The 19391-nt window shown below is 38.9% G+C and overlaps 1 protein-coding gene across 3 annotated transcripts in view; it reads right to left on the bottom strand.

Moving 5' to 3' along the window:
• RUBCNL (rubicon like autophagy enhancer) overlaps positions 1-19391 on the bottom strand; it is a 73127-nt gene that overhangs the window by 50591 nt on the left and 3145 nt on the right. The window lies entirely within an intron of this gene.

Raw genomic sequence — 19391 nt, 5'->3', positions numbered from 1 at the left:
AATCAAAATATAATAAAGGAGGGGTGGTAAATGGAATTCCGTATTTTATGCACAGTTTTTCTGTAAACCTACCATTTCTCTATTTTAAACACATGTATATTTAAAAACCAAAAGACAAAGTGAAAACATAATGAAGCTAGGATAAGTAACTGATGCTAAAGCCTCATTTCCTCATCTTTAAAATGTAGAGAAGAACACCAACATAAAAGGCTTCTTGAGAGGACTAAATAAATAAAATGAAGTATGTAACACATTTAGCCCAGGGCAGCACATGGTAGACACTCAGCAATTGATAACTAGTATTATTAACACCAATAGTATAGGAGTCTTGTGAAGGCATCACTTGGACAGAGTTTCAAATCTCAAAACAAACAAACCATTGAGGGGTGGAGAAAAGATAGGAAACTATTAAACTTCACCACTGGGGAAACCCGAGATGCTCTGTCAAACATTAGGGACACCCAAATCAACAGGCCACACCCTTCATCTTGAGGCTTGCCCTTGTGAAGCTTATGTATGTAGTGGAGAAGCTTAGCTTACCTCTGGGTATGCCTAAGAGTCACCTCCAGAGGACCTCTTTTAAATTGCTCAGGTGTGGCCTCTTTCTCTCTAAGCCCAACTCTGCAAGTGAAAACACTGCTCTCCCCACTACATGGGACTTGACAAAGGGATGAAAGTCCCCCTGATGGCATGGGAGATGACTCCCAGGGATGAGTCTGGCCCTCGCACCTTGGGATCAACAATGCCATCCTGACCAAAAGGAGGAAAAGAAGTGTAACAAATTAGCTACCAGTGACTGAAAGACCTTAAATAGAGTCAAGAGACTACTCTGGAATGCTTCAGTTAGACATTGCTACTACCATAACTTGCCAAACCCCAGCCAAAACCATTCCTGCCAATCCTAAATACCTAGGGCATTATATAAGATTCTACAAACGTTCCACATACTCGGGCAACTTTCCAGAAACCTGCAACATGCAGATGGGTTTCTGAACCAGGTAAGTCCTGAAATGCAGAGGGGCCAACTTCTCCAGAACATCAACTAGTTCTATCCCCCCATCCCATATTATCGACGGCCTCCTCCAAAATGAAAAAGTTAGAATGGGCATAGCCCAAATACCCCTAAAGAGTGAGAGAAGGATCAAAGGTGATGGTGGAGTTATGCAGGGAAGGGTGGGTTTAATGAATGAGTATGAGCACTGTATTGTATTGATATTGTGTCTGTATTGATATTTCTTTTAGCCTCTAGAACCTTAGAGAAGTTAGAAATAAAAACCGAAATTGTGGAATTGTAACCCATACCAAACTGTGAAATTGTTCTACAACTAATTGTTGCAATGTACTTTGAAATGTATTGCTTTTTTTATATATATTTTTCACAAAAAAGAAAAAAAGAAGGAGGCATGTAATAGAAAATATAAGATTTAACAAATGAATATGATTGCTGAATTAATATGTTGATATTTCTGTTGGTCTGCAGTGTCTTGGAGCAGCTAGAAGAAAAAGTGAAAAATCATATCAAACTTTAAAATCTGCAGTTATATAACTACTTGTTAAAATTTACTTGGGGAGAGTTCCATCCAAGATGGCACCTTAGCAATGTGCACGATTTAGTTCGTCGTCCAGAACAGCTACTAAATAACCAGAAATAGTACAGATCAGCTCCTGGGGTCACGTCAGTGACCAGACACACAGAGTACCCCAGTCTGGACCAGCTGAACTGGCTGTGAGCCCCCCCCCCCCCAGAACTGTGAGTTCCCCAAGCCGCGGCACCTGCGCCCCTCTCCTACAGGCTGCTTCCCAGAGGGGAAAGGAAAGGGAATTTACCAGCAGCAGGGGCTGAGCCAAAACAAACACCAATTGTGGCATTAATTAACAAATTCTGACTACTAAAAATAAGCCCCTAGCTCAGGTGAACCTGGTGAAAGCAGAGGGCACTCATTTTTGCTTCGGTGCCAACAGGGCAGGGCTGACAAAAAAAGAAAAAAAAAAAAGAAAAGAAACAGAGGTTTTGTGGCTGTGTTTCTACAAAGGCTTGCTTGCCTTTGGATATAGCAGCAGGACTTCTCAGGCTGCAACTGCCCCAGGCATAGGCAGAAACAAGCTCGTTTGAGGGCCTGTCTGGAGCCTGTGTCTTCACCAGTGAAGGGGTGAAGCCCAACTCAAGTGTAATCCCTCCCTCAAGGAATTCAGACAGCAGGGCTTAGAAATTTGAAGTCATTAAAACCAGCCTACAGGGTGGGCCACAGTGGCTCAACAGGCAAGAATGCTTGCCTGTCATGCCAGAAGACCCAGGTTCGATTCCCAGTGCCTGCCCATGTTAAAAATAAAATAAAATAAAAATTAAAAAAACCCAGCCTACAACCTATCCTCTGTCTTCACCACGACCTCAGCAGGGAGAGTCTGCCAAAGTCAAATGTACCACATCATCTTATGCTGGTGGGACCCGCAGGCAGACAAGCACCACATACTGGGCAGGATAAGAAAAGCAGAGTCCAGAGACTTCACAGGAAAGTCTTTCAACCTGTTTCCCCCCAGGGCAAACCAATGCAGGTGACTCTTACCTCCTGATAGGAGGCCAGTTTGGTCTGGGAAAACCTGGCAGGGGTCTATAATACCTAAATAGACCCTCCTAAAGGTGGTGGAGGGGGGAGGCACCATACAAACAAGGCAAGAAACAAGAAAACAAGAACTGAAAATTCTCCTCTGTTAAACAAAACCTAAGCTAGAGGTCCAGATAAAGCAGAACTGAATGTCAAAGAACAGATAGACAACAAATTCATCCAGCAAGAAAACCCTAGGTAAAAGAAGTGAAAGCAATCTCCAGAATAAACTAGTTAAGGTAATTAAATGTCTAGACGCCAACAAAAAATAACAAATCACACCAGGAAAACTGAAGATATGGTCCAGTCAAAGGAACAAACCAACAATTCAAATGAGATACAAGGGCTGAAACAATTAATTCAGAATATACGAACAGACATGAAAAACCTCATCAAAAACCAAATCAATGAATTGAGGGAGGATATGAAGAAGGCAAGGAATGAACAAAAAGAAGAAATCAAAAGTCTGAAAAAACAAATCACAGAATTTATGGGAATGAAAGACAGAGTAGAAGAAATTAAAAAAACAATGGAAACCTACAATGGTAGATTTCGAAAGGCAGAAGATAGGAGATTAGTGAACTGGAGGATGGAACATCTGAAATCTAATAAGAAGTGGAAACTACAGGGAATAAAATGGAAAAATATGAGCAGGGACTCAGGAAACTGAATGACAATATGAAGCACAGGAATATATGTGTTATGGGTATCCCAGAAGGAGAAGAGAAGGGAAAAGGAGGAGAAAAACTAATGGAGGAAATTATCACTGAAAATTTCCCAACTCTTATGAAAGACTTAAAATTACAGATCCAAGAAGTGTGGTGTACACCAAAGAGAATAGATCCAAATAGATGTACTCCAGGACACTTACTAATCAGAATGTCAGAGGTCAAAGAGAAAGAGAGAATCTTGAAAGCAGCAAGAGAAAAGCAATCCATCATGTATAAGGGAAGCCCAATAAGACTATGTGTAGATTTCTCAGCAGAAACCATGGAGGCGAGAAGACAGTGGGATGATATATTCAAACTACTAAAAGAGAAAAACTGCCAACCAAAAATTCTATATCCAGCAAAACTGTCCTTCAATATTCAAAAATGAGGGAGAAATTAAAACATTTTCATACATAAAATCACTGAGAGAATTTGTGACCAAGAGACCAGCTCTACAAGAAATACTAAAGGGAACACTAGAGAGAGATACAAAAACACAAAAGAGAGAGGTGTGGAGAACAGTGTAGAAAGAAAGACTATCAGTAAAGGTAGAAAGAAGAAAAATTAGATATGACATTTAAAATCCAAAAGGCAAAATTGTAGGTGAAAGTACTACCCATACAGTAATAACACTAAATGTTAATGGATTAAACTCCTCAATCAAAAGGAATAGACTGGCAGAATGGATTAAAAACAGGACCCATCTATATGCTGTCTACAGTAAACACATCTTAGATCCAAGGATAAACATAGGTTGAAAGTGAAATGTTGGGAAAAGATATTTCATGTTAATAACAATAAAAAAAGAGCAGGAGTAGCTATACTAATATCCAACAAATTAGACTTCAAATGTAAAACAGTTAAAAGAGACAAAGAAGGATATTATGTACTAATAAAAGGAACAATTCAGCATGAAGACATAACAATCATAAATATTTATGCACTGAACCAGAATGCTCCAAAATACATGTGGCAAACACTGAAAAGAGAAATAGACACATCTACCATAATATTTGGAGATTTCAATTCCCCACTCTCATCAATGGACAGACCAGCTAGACAGAGGATCAATAAAGAAACAGAGAATTTGAATAATACAATAAATGAACTAGACTTAACAGACACTTATAGAACATTACACCCCACAACAGCAGGATACACCTTTTTTCTCAAGTGCTCATGGATCATTCTCAAAGATAGACCATATGCTGGGTCACAAAGCAAGTCTCAATAAATTTAAAAAGATTGAAATCATTCAAAACACTCTGTCAGATCATAAAGGAATGAAGTTGAAAATCAATAATGGGCAGAGGGCCAGAAAATTCACAAATATCTGGAGGTTCAACAACACACTCTTAAACAACCAGTGGGTCAAGGAAGAAATTACAAGAGAAATCAGTAAATACCTCGAGGTAAATGAAAATGAAAACACAACATATCAAAACTTATGTGATGCAGCAAAGGCAGTGTTAAGAGGGAAATTTATTGCCCTAAATGCCTATATTAAAAAAGAAGAAAGGGCAAAAATTGAGGAATTAACTGTCCACATGGAAAAACTAGAGAAATAACAGTAAACTAACCCCAAAGCAAGCAAAAGGAAAGAAATAATGAAGATTAGAGCAGAAATAAATGAAATTGAGAACATGACAACAATTGAGAAAATCGATAAAACCAGAAGCTGGTTTTATGAGAAAATCAATAAGATTGATGGACCCTTAGCAAGACTGACAAAAAGAAGAAAGAGGATGCAAATAAATAAGATCATATATGCAAGAGGAGACATAACCACTGACCCCACAGAAATAAAGGAAGTAATAACATGATACTACGAACAACTTTATGCTAATAAATACAACAAAGTAGGTGAAATGGACAACTTTCTAGAAAGGCAGGAACAACCAACTTTGACACGAGAAGAAATAGTCGACCTCAACAAACCAATCACAAGTAAAGAAACTGAACCAGTCATAAAGAAGGACCCCAAAAAGAAAAGTCCAGGACCAGATGGCTTCACATGTGAATTCTACCAAACATTCCAGAAAGAAATAGTACTAATCCTGCTCAAACTCTTCAAAAAAATTAAAGAGGAAGGGAAAGCTACCTAACTCATTCTATGAAGCCAACATCACCCTCATACCAAAGTCAGACAAAGATATTACAAAAAAAGAAAACTACAGACCAATCTCTCTAATGAATATAGATGCAAAAATCCTCAACAAAATTCTAGCAAATCGAATCCAGCAACACATTAAAAGAATTATACATCATGACCAAGAAGGATTTATTCCAGGTATGCAAGGATGGCTTAACATAAGAAAATAAATTAATGTAATACACCATATCAACAAATCAAAGCAGAAAACCACATGATCATCTAGATTGATGCAGAAAAGGCATTTGACAAAATTCAACACCCTTTCCTGTTGAAAACACTTCAAAGGATAGGAATAGAAGGGGACTTCCTTAAAATGATAAAGGGAATATATGAAAAACCCACAGCGAATATCATCCTCAATGGGGAAAAACTGAAAACTTTCCTTCTAAGATCAGGAACAAGACAAGGATATCCACCATCACCACTTTTATTCAACATTGTTTTGGAAGTTCTAGCCAGAGCAATTAGAGAAGAAAAAAGAAATACAAGGCATCAAAATTGGAAAAGAAGAAGTAAAACTCTCACTGTTTGCAGATGATATGATACTATATGTCAAAAACCCTGAAAAATCCGTAGCAAAACTACTAGAGCTAATAAATGAGTACAGCAAAGTGGCAGGTTACAAGATCAACATTCAAAAATCTGTAGTGTTTCTATACACTAGCAATGAACAACCTGAGGGGGAATCAAGAAAAGAATTCTATTTACAATTGCAACCAAAAGAATAAAATATTTAGGAATAAATTTAACTAAAGAGACAAAAGACCTATACAAAGAAAACTACAAGAAACTGTTAAAAGAAATCACAGAAGACCTAAATAGATGGAAGGGCATACCATGTTCATGCGTTGGAAGACTAAATATAGTTAAGATGTTAATTCTTCCTAAATTGATTGACAGATTCAATGCAATACCAATTTAAATTTCAACAACTTACTTTTCAGAAATAGAAAAACCGATAACCAAATTTATCTGGAAGGGCAACCACTGTGGAAGGCAGTTTGGCGGTTCCTCAAAAAGCTGAATATACAATTGCCATATGACCCACAATACCATTGCTAGGTATCTACTCAGAGGACATGAGGGCAAGGACACAAACAGACATTTGCACACCAATGTTTATAGCAGCATTATTTACAATTACAAAGAGATGGAAACAGCCAAAATGTCCATCAACAGACAAATGGCTAAAAAACTGTGGTATATACAAACGATGGAATATTATGCAGCTGTAAGACAGAATAAATTTATGAAGTATGCAACAACATGGATGTACCTTGAAGGCATTATGCTGAGGTAGATTAGCCAAAAACAAAAGGACAAATACTGTATGGTCTCACTGATATGAACTGACATTAGTGAATAAACTTGGAATATTTCGTTGGTAACAGAGACCATTAGGTGATAGAAATAGGGTAAGATATTGGGTAATTGGAGCTGAACGGATACAGACTGTGCAACAGGACTGAATATAAAAACTCAGAAATGGACAGCACAATACTACCTAACTGTAATTAATTATGTTAAAACACTGTATGAAGCTGAATGTGAGAATGAAAGAGGAAGGAGGGCTGGGGGCATAAATGAAATCAGAAAGAAAGGTAGATGATAAAGATTGAGATGGTATAATCTAGGAATGTCTAGAGTGTATAATGGCAGTGGCTAAATGCACAAATTTTAAAAATGTTTTTGCATGAGGAAGAACAAAGGAATGTCACTATTGCAGGGTGCTGAAAATAGATGGTAATTAATATTTTAAAATTTCACCTTATGTGTGAGACTAAAGCAAAAAATGTTTATTTGTTACAAAATTTATATTTTGACTAGTGCATTTCCTAATATAACTTATGTAGAAAGCTTGGTTGAATACCATAAGTACATGGAACCTTGGGTAGGACATGAGATTTTGTTGGTTTGTCTAGAGTGATGTCCCGATGAATCCCAGAGTGATTCAATCAGTGAGTGGAAAAGTATTTGCACACTCAGGGCACACTCAGTTCTCAGGGCACAGTGAGAACGGGGAGAAATTCAACTTCCTCAAGTTGAATTCTTGATATTCTCACAAGCAGTGTGGACAACCAAAGCTATAGGCTGAGCCCCCAGTCTTGGGGTTTGTTCATATGAAACTTAACCCCACAAAGGATAGGTCAAGCCTGCTTAAAATTTAGGCCCAAGACTGAGCCCCCAGTCTTGGGGTTTGTTCACATGAAACTTAACCCCACAAAAGATAGGTCAAGTCTACTTAAAATTTAGGCCTCAGAGTCACCCCCAAGAGAGCCTCTTTTGTTGCTCAGATGTGGCCTCTCTCTCCAGCCAATGTGATGAGCAGTCTCACCACCCTCCCCCTCTCTGCGTGGGACATGACTCCCAGGGGTATGGACCTTCCTGGCAACGTGGGAAAAAGATCCTGGAATGAGCTGAGACTCAGCATCAAAGGACTGAGAAAAACCCTAGAATGAGCTGAGAATTAACATCAAGAGACTGAGAGAACCTTCTCGACCAAAAAGGGGAAGAGTAAAATGAGACAAAGTGTCAGTGGCTGAGAGATTCCAGAGTCGAGAGGTTATCCTGGAGGTTATTCTTACGCATTAAGTAGATATCACCTTGTGGTTCAAGATGTAGTGGAGAGGCTGGAGGGAATTGCCTGAAAATGTAGTGCTGTGTTCCAGTAGCCATGTTTCCTGATGATGATTGAACAATGATATAGCTTTCACAATGAGACTCTGTGAATGTGAAAACCTTATGTCTGATGCTCCTTTTGGCTACTATATCAACAGAAGAATAGAACACATGGAATAAAAATAAATAATGGTGGGAACAAATGTTAAAATAAATTCAGTTTGAAAGAGTGGTAAATGAAAGCGAGGGGTAAGGGGTATGGTACGTATAGTTTTTTTTCTCTATTATCATTTTATTTCTTTTTCCGTTGTCTTCTTATTTCTTTTTCTAAATCGATGCAAATGTACTGAGAAATGATGAATATGCAACTATGTGATGATATTAAGAATTACTGATTATATATGTAGAATGGAATGATTTCTAAATGTTTTGTTTGTTAATTTTTTTTAATTAATAAAAAAAAAAATTTAGGCCCAAGAGTCATCCCCAAGAGAGCCTCTTTTGTTGCTCAGATGTGGCCTCTCTCTCCAGCCCCACAACAAGCAAACTCACCACCCTCCCCCTGTCTATGTGGGACATGACTCCCAGGGGTGTGGACCATTCTGGCAATGTGGGACAGAAATCCTAGAATGAGCTGAGACTCAGCATCAAGAATTGAGAAAAACCCTAGAATGAGCTGAGACTCAGCATAAAGGGATTGAGAAAACCTTCTCAACCAAAAGGGGGAAATGAGACAAAGTGTCAATGGCTGAGAGATTCCAAATAGAGTTGGGAGGTTATCCTGGAGGTTATTCTTACGCATTAAGTAGATATCACCTTGTTATTCAAGATATAATGGAGAGGCTGAAGGGAACTGCCTAAAAATGCAGAGCTTTGTTCCAGTAGCCATGTTTCTTAAGGATGATTGAATAATGATATACCTTTCACAATGTGACTGTGTGATTGTGAAAATCTTGTGTCCGATGCTCCTTTTATCTACCTTGTCAACAGACGAGTAGAACATATGGAATAAAAATAAATAACAGGGGGAACAAATGTTAAAATAAATTCAGTTTGAAATGCTAGTGATCAATTAAAGGGAAGGGTAAGGGGTATGGTATGTATGAATGTTTTTCTTTTTCTGAATTGATGCAAATGTTCTAAGAAATGATCATGATGATGAATATGCAACTATGTGGTGATATTGTGAATTACTGACTATATATGTAAAACGGAATGATTATAAGCTGAGTGTTTTCGTTTGTTGTTAAATTTTTTTTAATTTAATAAATAAAAAATGTACTTGGAAATTTATTACTTTTTTATATATGTTATTTTTCACAACAAAAAAAAGTTTAACAAGCAAACATGTCAATAGAGAGGAGAGGAAAATGTTTGCCAGCACCTAGCAAAAAAGAAGGCTCAAATCCAAAGAAATGAACTTAGAACTTCTAAATAAGTATTATAAGTGCAAACTAAAACCAAGAGCAAACACATCTGAGCTGAACAGGCTGTATCGCACTGCCTGTATTTTTGCAGATTTTTCCTCTTTACTTCTGCTTGTCAAATGGAGAAAAAAATAAACAACACTCAACTCAAATGTCATCATAGGATGAATGGGAAGTCAGTAGGGAAGAAAATACAAACCACAAACTAAAAATAAGGATCAGAGAAAGTAAGTGACCTTCCCGTGATGACAAACACACTCACATGAATGTTGGTAGTTTGAAGGAGGGTCAAGCTTTGATCCTAATAAATAGAAGTTTTCTGGGCAGTGCAATGGTAGTTCAGTGGCAGAATTCTCACCCAACATATTGGAGACCCGGATTCAATTCCAGGAGGCTGCCCATGCAAAAAAAAAAAAAGAAGAAGAAGTTTTCTGAATGGGAACTTTGTGGTTAGACAGGTCTGACTGTGGCCCTGTTACATTTGATTATATTCAGTACAGGGTTCCCTTTGTACAAAACATGGTCTCTCCACCTTCTACAAACATACCACATGATACCATCTTACACCCACTAGAATGGCTACTACCAAAAAAATGAACATTATAAATGTTGGCGAGGAAGTAAAGAAAAAGAAAGACTCATTGATTGTGGGTGGGAATGTAAACAGCGTAGCCACTGTGGAAAACAGTTTGGCAATTCTTTAGAAAGTGAAGTATTGAATCACCACATGACTCAGCAATCCACTCTAGTTCTATACCCCAAAGAATGGAAGGCAGGGACTTGAACAGATATTTTCACACTGATGTTCATAGTAGCAATATTTACAATAGCCAAAAGATGGAAGCACCCCAAGTGTCCAGCAACAGATGAATGGATAAACACACTCAATGGCGTATTATTCAGCTGTGAAAAGGAATGAAGTTCTGATACACATGACAATAAGGGTGAACCTACCATTTCTCACCACATCTACTGCTGATACGTGGTCCAAGTCACCCTCACATCTCATCTGGCTTAATGCTAGAACCTCCTAATGCTCTCCCTGTTTCCCTCTTGCATGCTTTATTATCATCAACTGAATAGCAAATCATGCCACTCCTCTGCTAAAACATCTAATGTTGGATCTAGGCAATGATCATGAAAGGTTGTTAAAACCACAAGGTAATGGTGGCTCAGTGGCAGAATTCTTATCTGCTGTGCCAGAGACCCGGGTTCAATTTCGGTGCCTGCCCATGCAAAAACAAACAAACAAAAACACAAGGTAAAAGTTGATGGGGAACTTTATAATTTGATGGTCCAGGCTGACAACTAAGATAGTGAACCCACTATCTTAGCATCACAAAAACAAGCACCTGGGCATAATCCATCTCTCAAAGTATACCACCTATAAAATTGTGCAACCCAAAATGTTCAACCTAAATCTGATGAAGCCTCTAGATCTAATGCTGAGCTTACAGGAAAGATGGTGGACCAAGGAATATGACATTATAAGAATGCGATAAAGAAGTTGTGCTGGTTTGAAACTTGTGTACCCCAGAAAAGCCATGCTCTTTAATCCTAATTCAATACTGCTGAGTGGGAACTTTTTTATTGTTTCCACTGAGTTGTGACCCACCCAGTTATGGGGGGTACCTTCTGATTAGGTGGTTTCCATTGAGATATATCTCAACCTATTAAAGATGGGGTTGCTTACTGGAGCCCTTTAAGAGGGAACCATTTTGGAAAAAGCCTTATGAAATGAGGAGAGAAAGCTTTTGTCATGTTCCTTCCCAGCTGAGAGAGGTTTACAGAAGACAAAGACCCCAGCAGATGCCAGCCATGTGCCTTCCCAGTTGACAGAGGTGTTCTGGATGGCATCAGCTTTTTTTTGAGTGAAGGTAACCTATTGTTGGTGCCTTAATTGGGACATTTTCATGGCCTTAGAACTGTAAACTTGCAACTTCATAAATTCCCTTTTAAAAGCCATTCCATTTCTGGTATATTGTATTCCGGCAGCTTTAACAAACTAAAACAGAAACCCAGACACAAGAAACCCTATAGGCCATAGCACCCTAGTTCTTCAACAAAACAAATGAATGGCAAGAAAAAAAGAATGGAAAATTGTTAAAAATTAGAAGAAAAGACTTAAGAGTCCTTTTACCTAGAGACAGAAAGTAAGATTAAAGGTTACCAGGGGGTGGAGCTGGGGGAAGACCGGCAGGAAAGCGGAGATACTGCTTAATAGGTACAGAGTTTTTCATCTGTCTGGTGATAAAAAGATTGGTAATGGATGCTGGTGATAAAAGAACAATATTGTGAATGTAACTGATGTTACTACATTTACATTTTAAAATGGTTAAAATGGAAATACTACATTACACATCTTACCACAATAAACATTTTTTAAAAAACCGTAATAAGAGTCCTTTCAACCAAACGCAATGTGTGAATGCCTTTTTGAATCCTGATTCAAATAAATCAACCACATATCAGGGTATTTTATGATGTAAAAGAATCATTGATACTGATTTAAAATATCTCGGCTGAAAACAGTATTATGGTTCTATTTCAAGTCCCTGTCTTTTATAAATATACAGAGAGGTATTTAAGATGAACTGATAGGATTTAATGAGTTTGCTTTAGAAGCACAGTGGAAAGTGTCAGTGAAGTGCGGCTGGCCGTGTTGATAACTGCTAATACCGACTGGAAGGAGGGTATATGGGTTCATTACACCATTCTCTCTACTGAAAAGTGTGAAATTTTCCGGAAGAAATTTCCTTCTCATCCCCTTTCCTTCCCCACTTCTCTTCTCCCTCTCCTTCAGCTCCACCAGCCTGGTTCTCCAGCCACCACAACTGGCTTTCACTGCCTAGGAACCTTCCTTTACCTGGAACCCCCTTCCCCCAGGTATCCAGACGACTCACTCACATCCTTTACGTAGTTATTTGAATGTCACCTTCTGATGGACATCTGCCATACCCTTTTAAAAGCCATATCCCTATTTGGATACATCAACCCTTTTCAATACTCTGTTTTTCCCATAATACTCATGTCCTGACATCCGTCTTATCCTTGGCCTTACCCAACATGAAGCATTCCTCTAAGTACCAGCCGTGTCTAAATTTTGTAGCCCCACACACTTAAATCCTGATAACAGCCCTATGAGGTCAACCTAACATAATCCCCATTTCATAGATGTGAAACCGAGGCATAGACAGTGAGCTGAGCCAGGTGTTGAACCCAGACAGTCTTGCTCAAACACACACTTAGGCATATCCTAAGCCTTTTTTTCTTTAACTTTGTTACTGTGCAATATAACATACATACAAAGTAAAGAAGTTAAAAAGCAGTAGTTTTCAAACCACTCTTCAACAAGTAGTTACAGGACAGATCCCAGAGTTTGTCATAGGCTATCATACGTTCCTCTCAGATTTTTCCTTCTCGCTGCTCCAGAATATAGGAGGCTAGAGGGCTTAAATAATTTTTATCATCACAATTGACTTTTTGCCCTTTTTTTGTGAAAAATAAAATATATACAAGAAAAACTATAAATTTCAAAGCACAGCACCGCAATTAGTTATAGAACATATTTCAGAGTTTGACATGGGTTACAGCTCCACAATTAGGTTTTTACTTCTAGCTGCTCTAAAATACTGGAGACTAAAAGACATATCAATTTAATGACTCAGCATTCATATTCATTTGTTAAATCTTATCTTCTCTATATAATCCACCATCACCTTTGATCTTTCCATCCCTTTCTTTGGGGGTGTTTGGGCTATGGCAATTCTAAATTTTTCACATTGGAAGGGTCTGTCACTAATATGGAGTAGGGAGATGGAACTATCTGATGTTCTAGAGAGGCTGGGCTAGGTTTCAGGACTTACCTGGACCAGGGACCCATCTGGAGGTTGTAGGTTGCTGGAAGGTTACTCTAGTTCATGGAATCTTTGTGGAATCTTATATACTACGCTAGGTGTTGTTTAGGATTTGCTGGAATTGTGCTGGTTGGGGGTTGGCAGGTATGATAAGTAGCAAGGTCTAATTGAAGCTTGTGTAAGAGCAACCTCCAGGATAGCCTCTCAACTCTATTTGAACTCTCTCTGCCACTAACACTTTATTAATTACACTTCTTTCCCCCCTTTTTGCCAGGATGGAATTGTTGATCCCATGGTGCCAGGTCTGGATTTATCCCTGGGAGTCATCTCCCCTGTTGCCAGGGTGACTTTCACCCCTGGATGTTATGTCCTATGAGGTGGGGAAGGCAATGATTTCACTTGCAGACTTGGGCTTAGAGAGACTGAGGTCACATCTGAGCAACAACACAGGTCCTCCAGAAGTAACTTTTAGACATGTCTATAGGTAGTTTAAGATTCTCTGCTACCTACATAAGCTTCACAAGAGTAAGTTTCATGATCAAGGGCATGGCCTGTTTATTTGGGTGTCCCTAAAGTTTGACATGGTGTCGGGGATTCACTGATGGTAAGGTTTAATACATAGTCTTTCTCCCATCCCTCAGGGGACTTTTCAACACTTCTTGATTATCTACTTAATATACTCTAGGATGTATCCAGGTATTACAATAGTCTATACAAGATTAAAGGACCTCTTTCTTATTCTGTGCTCCCTGTGTTTCAATTGTTCAAACAAGCTATACAGATAGGTTGAATTAGATTATGCACTACAGAAAATTTCAGTTCCAGACCAAACAAATCTTTCTTCCATTGGTCTCAAAGAGTATGTGTGGTTCTAAAATATAGACACTGTCTTCCTTACCCCTATGTTCTGAATTACTTTAACCCCAGCCTGTTCGGCTTAGTTCTTATCTCTAAGTATCATAAGCCTTTTGGTACATGATATTAGTTTACTGTCTATCTCAATCTACTGATATGTAAATTCCACGAAGACAGGGATTTTTTTAATGCAATTTTATGGCGATATATTCACACATCACACAAACTATCCAATGTATATAATCACTGGCTCACACTACCATCACATAGTTGTGCATACATCCCCATGACCAATTTTAGAACATTTTCATTATTCCAGAAAAGACATGAAAATAAAATAGAAAATAGAAATCATCCCATTACTTTAATCCCCCCCATCCTACCCTATTATTGACCCATAGTGTTGGTGTAGATCGTTCGTTACTGGTGATGAAAGAATATTAAAGTAATAATGTTAATTATAGTCCATAGGTACATTTTTTTCCATATGCCCCTCTATTATTAACTCCTTGTGACAGTGTTGTACATTTTTTCTGGCTCATGGAAGAACTTTTTTTTACATTTGCACAGTTAATCACAGTCATTGTCCAGCAGAAACTTCACTGTGTTATACATTCCCATGTTTTAACCTCCAACTTTCCTTCTGGTGACATACATGAGTCTAAACTCCCCCTTTCCACCACACTCACACACCATCCAGCACTATTAATTATTCTCACGATAACATGCTACCTTCACCTCTGTCCATTTCCAGACATTTAAGTTCAACCTAGTTAGACATCCCAAAGGCAGTAATTTTCATCTGATCTCTTCACTGCCATTTCCCTGCCTCTGGAGTGAATGCTGTGCACGTACTCCTGAATAAACGACCAAACCCACTGCTCGCCAGGTACTGTGCCATGCTGGGATCCAAAGATGACTCAAACATTGTGAAAATGGTAGGAGCTCTTCACCCCAGCGCACCAACCCAAAGCGAACCTACAACAGACTCAGAAGGGCTTGCCAGCAGAAGCCAAGGAAGGAAAGGCTGGGCATCAACCGTGACCTGAAAGGGATTACTGGGAGAATTAGCAGAGAAAAGAACTCACTCCAAATCACCTCCCCAACCTCATCTCACATTTCCCTATCCCACAATAGAGTTAGCTGCTGTGGCGGTTTGAAACTGTATGGACCCCAGAAAAACATGTTCTTAAATTCAATCCATTCCTAGCAGTGTGAACTCAATATAAGTAGAATCTTTTGATGAGGTTAATTTAAAGAGGAAGTTGTGGCCCATCGCAATCAGGAAGGGTCTTAATCCTAGTACTGGAGTCCTTTATAAGCAGAGTGAACTTCAGAGAGAGGGAGAGAAAGCCACAGAAGGAGCAGCCAGCAGGCGAGACCAACAGAACCCAGAGGAGAAGGGAGAATTTCCATCCGTACTTCAGCCAGCCAATTCTCCTGGAAATCTGATGGAAAACCTTCATTGGAGTTTCCACCTTGTGGCCTGCCCTACAGAATTTGGACTTGCCCATCTCCACAGTCCTGGAAGTCAAGTCCTATTAAAAAAAATCTCATAACATCTCTATATATAAATCTCCTGCAGGTTCTGTTTCCCTAGAGAACCCTACTACTGTTACCTTCAAGGTGTTTATGATTATTAGCACATCTGCCCAGACTCTAACAAAGACGGACTCTCTTGTTTTCTAAAGAGCAGCATCCAAGGGTGAGCCAGAGGATGGGATGGGGTATGAGGGGAAATAGATGACAAGTATCTTGGTGAGGAAACAGACAGGTATTACGTGAGCAAGCCTGAACTCCAAATGGTATTGTTTGGAAAAAGGGAAGCAAGAGAACTATAGTCTTTATTTTCGCCATATCATAAAAGAAGGGCACTTAACACTGACTCATTCTTTTGGTACTAAGGCAAATAGCCAACCTATTTCAGGAGCTATGTGCAAATGACCAAGACCCAAGAGACTTAGTCTAAAGTAATACAGTCCTCATTTCTGGATCACAGGGGAGAAGGGATTTTTAGCTTTCAAGGACCTAAATAAGTATCTCTCCAGAATAGCAAAATCCACCAGGCTTGGAGCAACTGCCATGAAATGCACCGCAAGCCATATGACCGTGTTTGCCCTCCTCAGCCCAAATCAGCACAGAAATCAGACTTCTAAGGGTGAACAATCAAAAAAACATATTTTTATATAGGTCATAAGACAGTTCAAAGATTTGACAATTAAGCCATATTTTGAAAATGTCCCTAAAATATATATGTGTGTAAATAAAAGTTCAAGTTTCACCAGCCAGATTTCAAGGGTCTATCCCAAAAGCTGTCCTTGTACGAATAATTTCCAAATAAAGAATAGGGAATCGCTTACCTACAATGGTAGGACTCTACTGTTTTCTGATTCACTATAACTCACTGGGGTAAAAAAATGTAGTACAGTAGAAGGAGGAAAACAAAACAAAAAACTCTTGCCTCCAATTTTCATCACCTGAAATCAACTAGAGAAAACAATCTGTCAGGGGTGAGCGTCAATCTCCCTAACTGGGGACCCTGAGCAAGGCATTCACCCTTCTGTGCTTCAGTGTCCTTACAGGATTATTGTTAGAACTAAATGAATTTTGTAATGTGTATCTGAACCTGGTACAGAATAGTCTATAAAACTTAATTTTATTATTTAAATGTTAACATCACCATCACTCTTACTGAGCATCAGCTCCAGTTCAACATAAGGCAGCGCACAATTAAGGAGAACTAATTTTACCTCCCAACCTCTCAATTGAATCATCATTCGACTCCATTTAATTAAAATGGAAAAAAAAATGATGCAAAGATCTTATCGCAAATCATGAAATGCTCCAACACGACCCCAGGCACCAGGATTACTGAAGTGTATCATCCCTGGAAGGCTGAACAGCTTACCCAAAAACTACTCGAATTTTAACAGTAACACAACCACGCATGTGAGTCTGTCCTTCCCATAGAAGGATGAATCTAAATTTGGTAACTACTCAAGTTTGTCAGCGCTGGGGGGGTGGGGGTGGGGCGGGAATGCGTTACCAAGCAATGCAGTCTTTCTTTAGCTCTTCAATTACCTTCCCCTAAAGACTATTCTAATGTTAATACTTATAAGTCTTGGATGTTTATCCTTGACTGATAGAATTTCCCATGCGAGAAAACCAGAACTTCAATCATAGAAGGCCAACCTTGCTTCTGGAGTTCAATGATTGCTTAAAATATCTAATTAAATCTAACCCCCCAGAGTCCCTGAAAGGCAAGTTTCAAGAACGTTCCTAGCACCTCCCAACTCTGTACAAGGCCTTAAAGAAGCTGATGAGAAAATCAAAGTTTCTGTCTTCCAATGGACATTTTCGCGTGACATACACAGTGCAGTAAAGAGGAATTGCAATAAGGAACTGAGAAACAAACAGTCCTGATACTGTAGATAGGTATTAACGAAAACTCCAATGCTACAAGCCTTACCCTTTGGGAATTTACAGCCTTAACTTTCCTCTGTTCCAAACAAGCTCTGCTGGCCAGCCTGGGAGGAGGATAGCTATGTAGGTGAGAATTTTATGTATAGAGAGAGCACTTGAGGCTTTTCAAAATTCCTCTCTTTCTGATGGAAACAGATATGTGCACACCAACGTTCACAGCATCATTATTCACAGTGGCATAATGATGGAAGCCACCCAAATGCCCACCAATGGATGAATGGATAAACAAAATGTGGTATATACACATGATGGAATATTATGCAGCCATAAAAAAGGAATGCAATTCTGCCCCACACAACAACATGAAAGAACCTGGAAGACATCATGAGTGAAATAAGCCAGGCACAAAAGGAAAAATATTATTATGACCTCACTTATGAAATAACTATAGTATGCAAATTCATAGGGACAGAAAGTAGATTACAGGTTACTAGGCCTAGGGCTGGGGGAGGTAATGGGGAGTAGATGCTTAATGGATGAAGAGTTTGTTAGGGGTGATGGATTCATTGTGGTAATGCCTGACTGTGAGGGAAGCACAGCATTGTCAATATAATTAACACCACTGAATTGTTTGCTTGAAAGTGGTTAAAATGTGAAACTGAGTTTTGGATATATGTTACCACTATAAAAACCGAACAAAAACCTCCCTACCTCTGGATCATTTTATCTTCCAAACCCCTTACTGAGGTAGGGCAGTTTTCTTCCCTTTCTCAGACAAGAAAACTGAAGTTCTTTTATTATTACTTTAAAACAATTTCAAACTTACAGGAAAGTTGCAAAAATAATACAAAACCCATACAGTGAACTCCAACATATCTCCACCCAGATATCCAGATATTTTAACATTTTGCCCTATTATTTTATCTACCCATCCATCTATTCATCAACTATGTAACTATTTTCTAACCATTTAAGACCAGGTTGTATACCCCTGCTCCTTAAACACAATACTTCTACATATATTTCCTTAGAACAAGGATATTCACTTATGTAACCACCTTAAGTACAGTTATTAAGTTCAAGCAATTTAATACCCATTAAAGCTTAAAGTCTAAATTCCAGTTTTCTTTTTTTCATATGTCCCAATAACGTCCTTTGGGGTCTTTTCTTCTCCATTCTTAGTTCCAGTCCAGGATCATGCATTGCATTTAATTGTCACTGTCTCTCTATTTTCATTTTAGTAACATATATACAACCTAAAACTTCCCCCCTCTAACCACATTCAGATATGTAATTAGGAGGTGTTAATTACACTCGCAATGTTATCCTACCATCACTTTCTCTACGAGGTCTCTAGGCTTGCCTCAATTTCACAGGTATGCAGCCTGTAGACAGATTCTAGAAAACCCAAGTTTGCCAACTCTCACTCCAGTGTGTTTTCGCACCACAACTTCAATTCAAAAATCACTCCAGATTCCATTGTAATTACACAAAGAGGGCAGCTCTTGAACATAGTCTTTCATTTGAGTCTTAATCGCCATCTAAGGCTAAATAATTCCTCTTTTAAACCTTCTCCGCCTTCTTCTGGCTGATAGCATCCGTTTTACAGGAGGTCTGCACGGCGTGGGTACAGTTAGGCCGGCAGGGGTGCGGGTGGAATGTAGCAATTCCAAGCTCTGGGCTGCAGTCTCACAGCAGGTGCATTTAGGACCAAACACACCGCACCTCCATGCCCCAATCTA

The sequence above is a fragment of the Tamandua tetradactyla genome, chromosome 4 (assembly GCF_023851605.1).
Source record: "Tamandua tetradactyla isolate mTamTet1 chromosome 4, mTamTet1.pri, whole genome shotgun sequence".
NCBI classification, from domain to species: domain Eukaryota; kingdom Metazoa; phylum Chordata; class Mammalia; order Pilosa; family Myrmecophagidae; genus Tamandua; species Tamandua tetradactyla.
Note: the sequence above shows the minus strand (reverse complement) of the source record. Positions and strands in the feature narration are given on the sequence as shown.